The 13,819-nt window shown below is 36.6% G+C and overlaps 1 protein-coding gene across 1 annotated transcript in view; it reads left to right on the top strand.

Annotated features, from left to right (window-relative positions):
- Nucleotides 1-13,819, top strand: part of LOC128647427 (lipopolysaccharide-responsive and beige-like anchor protein) — a 167,027-nt gene that overhangs the window by 118,729 nt on the left and 34,479 nt on the right. The window lies entirely within an intron of this gene.

Below are 13,819 nucleotides of genomic sequence, written 5' to 3'. Positions count from 1 at the left end.
TTTCTTTGTCATTTCCGGCGTCGTACTTGTCGCCGGAAGTTGTTTGTGCTTGCGTAATTTTTTTGACGTTTTGCGCCAAAAATGTCGGCGTCGCCAGATGTGGCGTCATTCTTGGCGCCAAAAGCATTTAGGCGCCTAATGTGGGCGTCTTTTTTTTTTTTTTGGCGCTAAAAAATATGGGCGTCATTATTGTCTCCACATTATTTAAGTCTCATTGTTTATTTGCTTCTGGTTGCTAGAAGCTTGTTCATTGGCATTTTTTCCCATTCCTGAAACTGTCATTTAAGGAATTTGATAGATTTTGCTTTATATGTTGTTTTTTTTTTCTTTTCTATTACATATTGCAAGATGTCTCAGATTGACCCTGGATCAGAAGCTACTTCTGGAAAAACGCTTGACTGAGTTCAGTCCTACCAAAGCTAAGTTCATTTATTTTAAATGTTATGAATGTTTATCTTTAGCTATGGTTTGTAATAGGTTATCATGATAAACTTTTACATGCAGAATCCATTAGTATGCTTTATATATTGCCATTCTTTTTACATCTTATGTACAAGAAATATTTAGAAGATTTTTAAGAAATATTTTTCTGATTCTATTTTAAAGGCTTTTTCTGACTTTGTGCCTTCTAAATAAAATTTTTAGGTCTTTTTCAAACTTCTTTTTTAATTATTGAAGTTTCAAATGACCAACAACATAATGATTTATTCTTCTCTGGGGATGTTTTTTCTCATTCAGAATTTTCTTCATCAGATATTGACACTAACAAATCTACTTTTTTATTAAAGTACATTTGTTCTTTGTTGAAAAGGTGTTGATTATTTTGGACATTAAGGTAACTAGTTCTTTTTCAAGACTAGCTAACACTATTTCTGCTTATTTATTCTTCTGTGTTTTCAGAGGTTTTTTTCCAATTCCTTATACTAGGGAATGGAATAGGCTGAGAATTTTTTCTTTTATTCCTTCTTCAAAGGTTTTAAACTATACTCTTTGCCGGCAGTTTAATTCAATTTGGAGGGTTCTCCAATTTATTGGGGCTATCTCTACTCCTACTAATTATGCTATTGTTTCTATAGCAAAATAGTATTTATTTTCCTTTAGATGGTTGTATCTTATTTATGGAAAATTATTTAGTTTCAGGTACTTTTCTTGGTCCTGTGATTTATTTGGATATTGCAATTGCTTCATTTTTGTTCTGTTTTCTTTAAGATCAAGTATCAGATTATGATTTATTTTAGCATTGTTAAAGGGACAACATTTACTAGACTAGGTGCTGTTGCATTTGTCTTGTTGTTTTGCATTTATTGTTTATGCAAGTCCACTGTATTGTCTGGTCCTTTAACTGGACTATCATGCTAATAATTTCATTTGTGTCTTCATTATATTGAATATTTTCGCAAATGAGGTTTAATCTATGTCTTTAGCTGTTTGAGCTAGAAGAATTTTGTGATTTCTAAAAATCCACATTTCTTTTGTTCTAAGATAATCAATGATTTGTTTTATAATTGGATTCAATTCTTAACTGTTACTCTGGGCTTCAAGATTGAGTTCTAAAACTTTAAGCTTATACTAGTTTGGTTGTTCTTATTAAGGAATGAATTCCTGAATTCTTTCCCAAGTAACATGTTTTTAATTGGAAATGTTTTCAGTTCGAAATCAGCTCCCTTAAATTGCGATGTATGTGCCGTATTCCAGCTTGGTTGGCAAGGGGCAGGTTAAGACTTTTTTGAAATTTATTTGGTTCTATTCGGTCCAAATTAATTTGATTTTATTCCAGTAAGGCTAACACTTTCTTTAAGTGTGTTTTGGTCCTATTTATTTTGGGTACTGTTGAAGCATGGCTGATCACCTGTGGGGTTCAAGCGCTGCTCAGACCTGGAATCTTCTGGGGTATTTCTTCCAGTTCCATTTTTAGGAACTGGATTTTGGAGTTTTTATTCGAACTATTCTGCCTTTTTTTTGGTCAGTGATAGCATTATTTGTTTTCATTAGATACAATGAATGCATATTTTTTCTGTATTCATTCAGATTTCTTTTCAAAAGCTCTTGATTCCTCTCACAAGGGTCACCTTTTTTAGGTTTCCAGATAGTTTGTGTCACTGTCTTTGTCTCTATCAGACAAGGGACAGTTTTATTGGGTTCCGTCTGTCGGTACCTTTAGTCTCTATTATTTCCTTCAGTTGCTATATATGCATAGAAGTTTTAGGTCTTATGGCCACAGCATTGGATTCAATTTCCTTTGCTCATTTTCAATAGAACCTTTTCCAGTCTTTTATGCTGAATTATGGTGCAGGGATTCTAGGATTTCGCATTTTAAATCTTCAAATCCTAATATTTATCTCTCTTGATTTGGTGGTTAAGATCACCATCATTTAGTTCTACAGGTCTCTTCGTTTCTTTCAACCTGGACCATGATCTCTACAGATGTGAGTCTTTTTGGTTGGGAGGCTGTCTGAGGATCTCTGTCAGCACAAGGGGTTTGGAAATCTCAGGAGGCGAGATTACCATTTGATATTTTAGAACTCTGTGTTTTCTCAGAGTTTTTCAGTTAGTTTCTTTTTGAGGAAGAGACGTTTATTGTTTTTCAGACAATATTGCAACTATGGTGTATGTCAATCATCAGGGTAGGACTATCAGTCCTTAGGCTGTGACAGACGTGTCTTGGATATTAGCTTAGGCTAAATCCAGCTCCTATCTAAATTCTGTGGGGTTTATTTCCCAGGTATAGATATTTGGGAAGCGGATTATCTCTGTTAATCAAGTTTTACATCCGGGAGAATGGTCTCTCATACCCAGATATGTTTTTCAATTTTTCAGATGTGAGCATTTCTAGAAATAGATCTGTTGGCATCTCATCTGAATAAAGAACTTCCCAGGGGCCTATTCAGGTCCGGGGATCCTCAGGCGGAAGTAGTGTATGCATTGACATTTCTTTGGAAATTATCTTTTTGCCTATTTCTTTCCGCCTCTAGTTCTTTTTCCAAAGTGATTTCCAAAAATTCTTATGTAGTATTTGTTTGTTATGCTGGTGGCTCCAGCATGGCCTCTCAGGTTTTGGTATGCGGATTTCATTCGGATGGCCAGTTGCCAACCTTGGACACTTCCGTTTAAACCAGACCTTCTTTCTCAAGGCCCATTTTTTCCATCAGGATCTCAAATCATTAAATTTGAAGGGATGGAGATTGAACGCTTGGTTTCAGGCTCGTAAATCTGTCTCTAGAAAGATTTATTATTGAGTCTGGAAGACCTACTTTTCTTGGCATTCTTTTAAAATTCATAGAATTGTATTATTTTTTTCAGGTTGGTTTGGATAAGGTTTTGTCTGCAGTTCTTTGTTAGGACAAATCTCTACTCTTTCTGTTCTTTTTTCACAGAAAGATTGCTAATCATCCTGATATTCATTGTTTTGTAAAGGCTTTGGTCCGTATCAAGCCTGTCATTAATTCAATCTCTCCTCTTTGGAGTCTCAATTTGGTACTGAGGGCTTTACAGGCTCCTCCGTTTGAAACTATGCATTTTCTGAACGTTAAATTACTTTCTTGGAAAAGTATTGTTCCTTTTGGTTATTTCTTCTGCTAGAAGAATTTTTTAGTTATCTGCTCTTTTTTGTGAATATCTTTTTTTCTGATTTTTCATCAGGATAAGGCAGTGTTACTTCCTGAAATTCATCATTTTTTTCAGGTTTTGATTCGTATCAAACCTGTCATTAAGCCAATTTCTCCTCCTTGGAGTCTATATTGGGTTCTGAAGGTTTTTCAGGCTCTTCTATTTGAGCATATGATTGCTCTGGACATTAATTACTTTCATGGAAAGTATTGTTCTTTTTGGACATCTCTTCAGCTAGAACAGCTTTTGAATTATCTATTCTTTCTTGTGAATCTCTTTTCTTTCATGTAATTAGCAAGAGTCCATGAGCTAGTGACGTATGGGATATACATTCCTACCAGGAGGGGCAAAGTTTCCCAAACCTCAAAATGCCTATAAATACACCCCTCACCACACCCACAATTCAGTTTTTACAAACTTTGCCTCCTATGGAGGTGGTGAAGTAAGTTTGTGCTAGATTCTACGTTGATATGCGCTCCGCAGCAAGTTGGAGCCCGGTTTTCCTCTCAGCGTGCAGTGAATGTCAGAGGGATGTGAGGAGAGTATTGCCTATTTGAATGCAGTGATCTCCTTCTACGGGGTCTATTTCATAGGTTCTCTGTTATCGGTCGTAGAGATTCATCTCTTACCTCCCTTTTCAGATCGACGATATACTCTTATTTATATACCATTACCTCTGCTGATTCTCGTTTCAGTACTGGTTTGGCTTTCTACAAACATGTAGATGAGTGTCCTGGGGTAAGTAAATCTTATTTTCTGTGACACTCTAAGCTATGGTTGGGCACTTTGTTTATAAAGTTCTAAATATATGTATTCAAACATTTATTTGCCTTATTTTCAGACAGTCAGTTTCATATTTGGGATAATGCATTTGAATCAAACATTTTTTCTTACCTTAAAAATTTGACTCTTTTTTCCCTGTGGGCTGTTAGGCTTGCGGGGGCTGAAAATGCTTCATTTTATTGCGTCATTCTTGGCGCTGACTTTTTTGGCGGAAAAAATCTTTTCAGTTTCCGGCGTCATACGTGTCGCCGGAAGTTGCGTCATTTTTTGACGTTCTTTTGCGCCAAAAATGTCGGCGTTCCGGATGTGGCGTCATTTTTGGCGCCAAAAGCATTTAGGCGCCAAATAATGTGGGCGTCTTATTTGGCGCTAAAAAAATATGGGCGTCGCTTTTGTCTCCACATTATTTAAGTCTCATTTTTCATTGCTTCTGGTTGCTAGAAGCTTGTTCTATGGCATTTTTTCCCATTCCTGAAACTGTCATTTAAGGAATTTGATCAATTTTGCTTTATATGTTGTTTTTTCTCTTACATATTGCAAGATGTCTCACGTTGCATCTGAGTCAGAAGATACTTCAGGAAAATCGCTGTCTAGTGCTGGAACTAACAAAGCTAAGTGTATCTGCTGTAAACTTTTGGTAGCTATTCCTCCGGCTGTTGTTTGCTAAAGGAAATATTATCTGCATTAACAAGTTTGTCATGACAATTAATACAATGTACCATTGCCTGTTGCAGTTCCTTCAACATCTAAGGTGCAGAATGTTCCTGATAACATAAGAGATTTTGTTTCTGAATCCATCAAGAAGGCTATGTCTGTTATTTCTCCTTCTAGAAAACATAAAAAATCTTTTAAAACTTCTCTCCCTACAGATGAATTTTTAAATGAACATCATTCTGATTCTGATGACTCTTCTGGTTCAGAGGATTCTGTCTCAGAGATTGATGCTGATAAATCTTCATATTTATTTAAAATGGAATTTATTCGTTCTTTACTTAAAGAAGTACTAATTGCTCTAGAAATAGAGGATTCTGGTCCTCTTGATACTAATTCTAAACGTTTAGATAAGGTATTTAAATCTCCTGTGGTTATTCCAGAAGTTTTTCCTGTTCCTAATGCTATTTCTGAAGTAATTTCTAAAGAATGGGATAAATTGGGTAATTCATTTACTCCTTCTAAACGTTTTAAGCAATTATATCCTGTGCCGTCTGACAGATTAGAATTTTGGGACAAAATCCCTAGAGTTGATGGGGCTATTTCTACCCTTGCTAAACGTACTACTATTCCTACGTCAGATGGTACTTCGTTTAAGGATCCTTTAGATAGGAAAATTGAATCCTTTCTAAGAAAAGCTTATCTGTGTTCAGGTAATCTTCTTAGACCTGCTATATCATTGGCTGATATTGCTGCAGCTTCAACTTTTTGGTTGGAAACTTTAGCGCAACAAGTAACGGATCATGATTCTCATAATATTATTATTCTTCTTCAGCATGCTAATAATTTTATCTGTGATGCCATTTTTGATATTATCAGAGTTGATGTCAGGTTTATGTGTCTAGCTATTTTAGCTAGAAGAGCTTTATGGCTTAAGACTTGGAATGCTGATATGGCTTCTAAATCAACTCTACTTTCCATTTCTTTCCAGGGTAACAAATTATTTGGTTCTCAGTTGGATTCTATTATCTCAACTGTTACTGGTGGGAAAGGAACTTTTTTACCACAGGATAAAAAATCTAAGGGTAAAAACAGGGCTAATAATCGTTTTCGTTCCTTTCGTTTCAACAAAGAACAAAAGCCTGATCCTTCATCCTCAGGAGCAGTTTCAGTTTGGAAACCATCTCCAGTCTGGAATAAATCCAAGCCTTCTAGAAAGGCAAAGCCTGCTTCTAAGTCCACATGAAGGTGCGGCCCTCATTCCAGCTCAGCTGGTAGGGGGCAGGTTAAGTTTTTTCAAAGAAATTTGGATCAATTCTGTTCACAATCTTTGGATTCAGAACATTGTTTCAGAAGGGTACAGAATTGGTTTCAAGATGAGACCTCCTGCAAAGAGATTTTTTCTTTCCCGTGTCCCAGTAAATCCAGTGAAAGCTCAAGCATTTCTGAATTGTGTTTCAGATCTAGAGTTGGCTGGAGTAATTATGCCAGTTCCAGTTTCGGAACAGGGGATGGGGTTTTATTCAAATCTCTTCATTGTACCAAAGAAGGAGAATTCCTTCAGACCAGTTCTGGATCTAAAAATATTGAATCGTTATGTAAGGATACCAACGTTCAAAATGGTAACTGTAAGGACTATCTTGCCTTTTGTTCAGCAAGGGCATTATATGTCCACAATAGATTTACAGGATGCATATCTGCATATTCCGATTCATCCAGATCATTATCAGTTCCTGAGATTCTCTTTTCTGGACAAGCATTACCAGTTTGTGGCTCTGCCGTTTGGCCTAGCTACAGCTCCAAGAATTTTTACAAAGGTTCTCGTGCCCTTCTGTCTGTAATCAGAGAACAGGGTATTGTGGTATTTCCTTATTTGGACGATATCTTGGTACTTGCTCAGTCTTTACATTTAGCAGAATCTCATACGAATCGACTTGTGTTGTTTCTTCAAGATCATGGTTGGAGGATCAATTTACCAAAAAGTTCATTGATTCCTCAGACAAGGGTAACCTTTCTGGGTTTCCAGATAGATTCAGTGTCCATGACTCTGTCTTTAACAGACAAGAGACGTCTAAAATTGATTTCAGCTTGTCGAAATCTTCAGTCACAATCATTCCCTTCGGTAGCCATATGCATGGAAATTCTAGGTCTTATGACTGCTGCATCGGACGCGATCCCCTTTGCTCGTTTTCACATGCGACCTCTTCAGCTCTGTATGCTGAATCAATGGTGCAAGGATTACACAAAGATATCTCAATTAATATCTTTAAAACCGATTGTACGACACTTTCTAACGTGGTGGACAGATCACCATAGTTTAATTCAGGGGGCTTCTCTTGTGCTTCCGACCTGGACTGTAATTTCAACAGATGCAAGTCTCACAGGTTGGGGAGCAGTGTGGGGATCTCTGATAGCACAAGGAGTTTAAGAATCTCAGGAGGTGAGATTACCGATCAATATTTTGGAACTCCGTGCAATTTTCAGAGCTCTTCAGTTTTGGCCTCTTCTGAAGAGAGAATCGTTCATTTGTTTTCAGACAGACAATGTCACAACTGTGGCATACATCAATCATCAAGGAGGGACTCACAGTCCTCTGGCTATGAAAGAAGTATCTCGAATTCTGGTTTGGGCGGAATCCAGCTCCTGTCTAATCTCTGCGGTTCATATCCCAGGTATAGACAATTGGGAAGCGGATTATCTCAGTCGCCAAACGTTGCATCCGGGCGAATGGTCTCTTCACCCAGAGGTATTTCTTCAGATTGTTCAAATGTGGGAACTTCCAGAAATAGATCTGATGGCGTCTCATCTAAACAAGAAACTTCCCAGGTATCTGTCCAGATCCCGGGATCCTCAGGCGGAGGCAGTGGATGCATTATCACTTCCTTGGAAGTATCATCCTGCCTATATCTTTCCGCCTCTAGTTCTTCTTCCAAGAGTAATCTCCAAGATTCTGAAGGAATGCTCGTTTGTTCTGTTGGTAGCTCCGGCATGGCCTCACAGGTTTTGGTATGCGGATCTTGTCCGGATGGCCTCTTGCCAACCGTGGACTCTTCCGTTAAGACCAGACCTTCTGTCGCAAGGTCCTTTTTTCCATCAGGATCTGAAATCCTTAAATTTAAAGGTATGGAGATTGAACGCTTGATTCTTGGTCAAAGAGGTTTCTCTGACTCTGTGATTAATACTATGTTACAGGCGCGTAAATCCTGTATCTAGAGAGATATATTATAGAGTCTGGAAGACCTATATTTCTTGGTGTCTTTCTCATCATTTTTCTTGGCATTCTTTTAGAATACCGAGAATTTTACAGTTTCTTCAGGATGGTTTAGATAAGGGTTTGTCCGCAAGTTCCTTGAAAGGTCAAATCTCTGCTCTTTCTGTTCTTTTTCACAGAAAGATTGCTATTCTTCCTGATATTCATTGTTTTGTACAAGCTTTGGCTCGTATAAAACCTGTCATTTAGTCAATTTCTCCTCCTTGGAGTTTGAATTTGGTTCTGGGGGCTCTTCAAGCTCCTCCGTTTGAACCTATGCATTCATTGGACATTAAATTACTTTCTTGGAAAGTTTTGTTCCTTTTGGCAATCTCTTCTGCCAGAAGAGTTTCTGAATTATCTGCTCTTTCTTGTGAGTCTCCTTTTCTGATTTTTCATCAGGATAAGGCGGTGTTGCGAACTTCTTTTGAATTTTTACCTAAAGTTGTGAATTCCAACAACATTGGTAGAGAAATTGTGGTTCCTTCATTATGTCCTAATCCTAAGAATTCTAAGGAGAAATCGTTGCATTCTTTGGATGTTGTTAGAGCTTTGAAATATTATGTTGAAGCTACTAAGTCTTTCCGAAAGACTTCTAGTTTATTTGTTATCTTTTCCGGTTCTAGAAAAGGCCAGAAAGCTTCTGCCATTTCTTTGGCATCTTGGTTGAAATCTTTATTCATCTTGCCTATGTTGAGTCGGGTAAAACTCCGCCTCAAAGGATTACAGCTCATTCTACTAGGTCAGTTTCTACTTCCTGGGCATTTAGGAATGAAGCTTCGATTGATCAGATTTGCAAAGCAGCAACTTGGTCCTCTTTGCATACTTTTACTAAATTCTACCATTTTGATGTATTTTCTTCTTCTGAAGCAGTTTTTGGTAGAAAAGTACTTCAGGCAGCGGTTTCAGTTTGAATCTTCTGCTTATGTTTTTCGTTAAACTTTATTTTGGGTGTGGATTATTTTCAGCAGGAATTGGCTGTCTTTATTTTATCCCTCCCTCTCTAGTAACTCTTGTGTGGAAAGATCCACATCTTGGGTAGTCATTATCCCATACGTCACTAGCTCATGGACTCTTGCTAATTACATGAAAGAAAACATAATTTATGTAAGAACTTACCTGATAAATTCATTTCTTTCATATTAGCAAGAGTCCATGAGGCCCACCCTTTTTTTGTGGTGGTTATGATTTTTGTATAAAGCACAATTATTCCAATTCCTTATTTTATATGCTTTCACACTTTTTTATCACCCCACTTCTTGGCTATTCGTTAAACTGAATTGTGGGTGTGGTGAGGGGTGTATTTATAGGCATTTTGAGGTTTGGGAAACTTTGCCCCTCCTGGTAGGAATGTATATCCCATACGTCACTAGCTCATGGACTCTTGCTAATATGAAAGAAATGAATTTATCAGGTAAGTTCTTACATAAATTATGTTTTTTCTGATTTATTTTTTTTCATCAGGAAAAGGTGTTTTTTGCTGTCCTCATTTCAATTCTTACCTAAAATAGTAAATTCTAACAAACATTAGGGAGGAATTATTGTTTTCCTAAGACTTCTTTGGTGAGATTCTTACTTTCTATGTTGAAGCTATTCAGATTTCAGATAGACTTCTAGTCTATTTTTTATCTTTTCTGGTTTTAGGAAGGTCAAAAAGCTTCTGCCATTTATTTGGCATCTTGCTTAAACTTTTGATTCATCATGCTTATTTGGAGTCGGTTGGATTCCCGCCTCGGAGGATTACGGCTCATTCTACTAGGTAAGTTTCTACTTCCTGGGCTTTTAAAGAATGAAGCTTCTGTTGATCAGATTTACAAAGCAATGACTTGGTCTTCTTTGCATACTTTTACTCTGTTCTACCATTTTGATGTTTTCTCTTCTTTAGAAGCAGTTTTGGTAGAATGGTACTTCAGGCAGCTGTCTCAGTTTGATTCTTCTGCTTATAATTTCAGTTTTTTTGAAACTTTTTTGATTTGGGTAGTGGATTCATTTTTCAGCGGAATTGGCTGTCTTTATTTTATCCCTCCCTCTCTAGTGACTCTTGCGTGGAAGTTCCACATCTTGGGTATTTATTATCCCATACGTCACTAGCTCATGGACTCTTGCTAATTACATGAAAGAAAACCTAATTTATGTAAGAACTTACCTGATGATAAATTCATTTCTTTCATATTAGCAAGAGTCCATGAGGCCCACCCTTTTTTGTGGTGGTTATGATTTTTTTGTATAAAGCACAATTATTCCAATTCCTTATTTTATATGCTTTCGCTCCTTTTTTATCACCCCACTTCTTGGCTATTTGTTAAACTGAATTGTGGGTGTGGTGAGGGATGTATTTATAGGCATTTTAATTTTTGGGAAACTTTGCCCCTCCTGGTAGGAATGTATATCCCATACGTCACTAGCTCATGGACTCTTGCTAATATGAAAGAAATGAATTTATCAGGTAACTTCTTACATAAATTATGTTTTTAAACAACTTTCCAATTTACTTTTAATATCTAACTGTTTGTTACTTGATATAATTTGTTGACAAGCATACTCAGCTCAGTAGCTGCTCATTGGTTGCTGCATATAGATGCCTCCCTCATGTGCATTGCTGTTTCTTCAACAAAAGATACCTAATGAAGCAAATTAGATCAAAGAAGTAAATTGGCAAGCTGTTTAAAATTGTATTCTCTATCTGAACCTTGAAGTAGAAATTCAGTTTCATGTTAAGTGAGTAATATGTTTAAAAATTATCTAAGGACATTCATAAATAAATAAAATGGTCCTTTTAACGATTTTTCAAGGGTGAGTTAACCGTCTATGCACATGACCAGTATGCTTCGTCATGCACATTGTGGTCTGTGTGGGTATGATGAAGCATCCTCCCTCCAGATTTACCAAACAACTCGTCTAAAGCTGCGATAGTAACTACTACAAAGGAAATCCACTCATGTTTGGTAAATAGCTATTAACTAATAGCACTCACAAAGATACAATTTCTACAGTCCTAACCGGATTTAAACCGGCTTTCTACAATCTATAAAGTTTGTTACAATCGGACGATTCATTGAACTCTCTAGAATATCGCTTTTCTACAAGGATTGTTAACATCTACAAGGAGTGCTAACTTCTATAACAATTGTTAACCTCTACAATAATTGTAAATTATTTGGTTATATAAGGGCTTACCATATCTGCCCTATCAGCTTTTGCCATCTTTTTCATCACTACTAGTGACCTACTACTACCCGTGACCTGGAAGTTCGGTCTGAACACAGCTCTTTTCACAGATCTACTAATACAGAGCTAGCAGCATAGGGTCATCCTGTAATGGTTTCTTAACTCAGGGAACCTCAAAGTTTACTGCTGTTTGACCACTAAACATCACTGGACGTCAAGGTTTGCTTCTGTTTTAATCTATCAAAACACTATTTAAAGTTATAACGTGCTTTTACATCCACTGCAGTGTGATACTTTTTAACTTTTTTAATTCATTGTACACAGCTCGAGCTAACTGGTTATATTTCTGTGTAGCGCATTCATTACCATACCAGCACAATAACCCTACAAATTATTGCTACCTATTATCGCTACATATATTGCTACATTATTTATTACAATTATTGTTGAATTAATTACGATGTTGTATAGATTATGATTTGATATGTGTTTATAAGTTTGTTGTCTTTTTTTGTTACAATCGTTATAATCTGAACTTTTTGTGTTTAACCATTTTAATTACATCAGTAAAATATTTTATTCAAGTTATTTAATTATCATTATTAATTTTGTGCCTACAAGCACATAGACATAAACACACAATTTTTGGTCAATTCACCAAACTTTATACCTTTTTTCCTTTTTAACCCTATTTAGAGATCAATTTAAAACACCTATTAGGAATCACTAATTTGTTTTCACGTTAGACCCAAATTTGACATTACATTTTTTCACACCGCTTAACACGGTGACCCAGTAACACAAACTATAAGTTATTAATATATTATATAATGGTTCACTAAATCTGCAAATATTTGCCACACACGACTATCACAACGTAATTTATGATAGTCCTCACAACCAGCTTTCTAGCACTTCCCTATCTTGTCCACAGATGATGAAGCATCCTTGTAATGCAGGGGGGATTGACAATCCGTAGCTGTTTTGGATTTCCTGGCCTTGTGTGGATCGTTGGTTGCCTAGTGGGTGGTACTGCCCCACCATTAATGGGAGTGCTGGTGATGTCTCCACAAGTGTGATGAAGTCACAAATGGGTCTGTCACTGTTGCTGATATGGGGAAGTGATTCAAACCCTTGATTTCAGCTCCCTTACCAGCTACAGATGATCAAGACCCCTTATTTGAAAGAGAATTGCTTGCTCTTTCAAATGGCAGGGTAGTTTTTATACACAACGTGTCAAAAGTAAAATCTAAACATTTTGGGTTTCATATCATTTGGGTTTTATATCAAAGCAAGAACTTAAATGGAGGGTGAGTACACACATTAAACATCTATATACCTTTTTAACTTTTTTTTTTATTTTTATTTCTACCCTAATCTATGTTAATTTTTATCTTTTGTAGTAGCTTCCTCCGCCCCTCAATTCTCTTATTGCGCTTTCCTTAGCTGCTCTGATTTATTTATTTTTTATTTCTTGAAGTTCCATATGGCACGAAAATGTAAAGAAAAAGCAGTCTATTGAAGGTTGGACTTTCTCAGGCCTAGACCAAGATTTTTCTTTTTTCCACATTTCCTCACATAGTTTAGTTTGACAGTAACCAACCAGTGCATGTTACAGAATAAGAGGAAAACACATTTCATACGGACAAATAGATTTTATTTTTTATAGTTGAAGTGAAAACATGAACGCTGTCTGATGCATATTGCTCTGTGTGTCATGGTATGTCTGTCCTTGAGTCATTGTTTGGGAACACCTTCCTAAAAAAAGTCTGTCAACAGTTTGGGGCATAACATTTGCAAGTGTGACTGGTCTGTTAAAAAAAGCAATCTACCATCCTTTATCCAGTACCCAAAAATGAGCTGCGTATGGACTACTATACCCCACAGGGTACATTATGTTAATGTGTAAAGCTGGCGATGTATCGTTAATTGTCTAGGTTAATTCAAAAACACTCTTTGTGTAATTGCTGTGTGTATTATATACAAATGAAAGGCGTGTTCTGGGTAGGTACCGCTGCAAAAACTGAATGTTTTCACCTACCAGGATAGATCAGGATACCCATAAGTCATCTGCAAAACAAAATAAATGAAATAAAAAAACCTTAACAACATGAACAAAGAATAATGCATTAGAACCAGGATCTATGTCCAGAACTAAATAAGAGCAGAAAAACTGTATTATTCTGCACAAAAAATACAAAATGGGAGCAGGTAAAACTAATTCGAGAGCCAGCCTAGCTACCGTTCAACAAATATATTTTGTGCCAGGAAATGAACATAACGTTGGTACGCTCCCCACCATTACATGTGGCAAGTCATTATGTAGGTCTCCAAGAGCTTTTAAGGTGTGTATACCACTAA

This window comes from Bombina bombina, chromosome 2 (genome assembly GCF_027579735.1).
Source record: "Bombina bombina isolate aBomBom1 chromosome 2, aBomBom1.pri, whole genome shotgun sequence".
In the NCBI taxonomy this organism is placed as follows: domain Eukaryota; kingdom Metazoa; phylum Chordata; class Amphibia; order Anura; family Bombinatoridae; genus Bombina; species Bombina bombina.
Note: the sequence above shows the minus strand (reverse complement) of the source record. Positions and strands in the feature narration are given on the sequence as shown.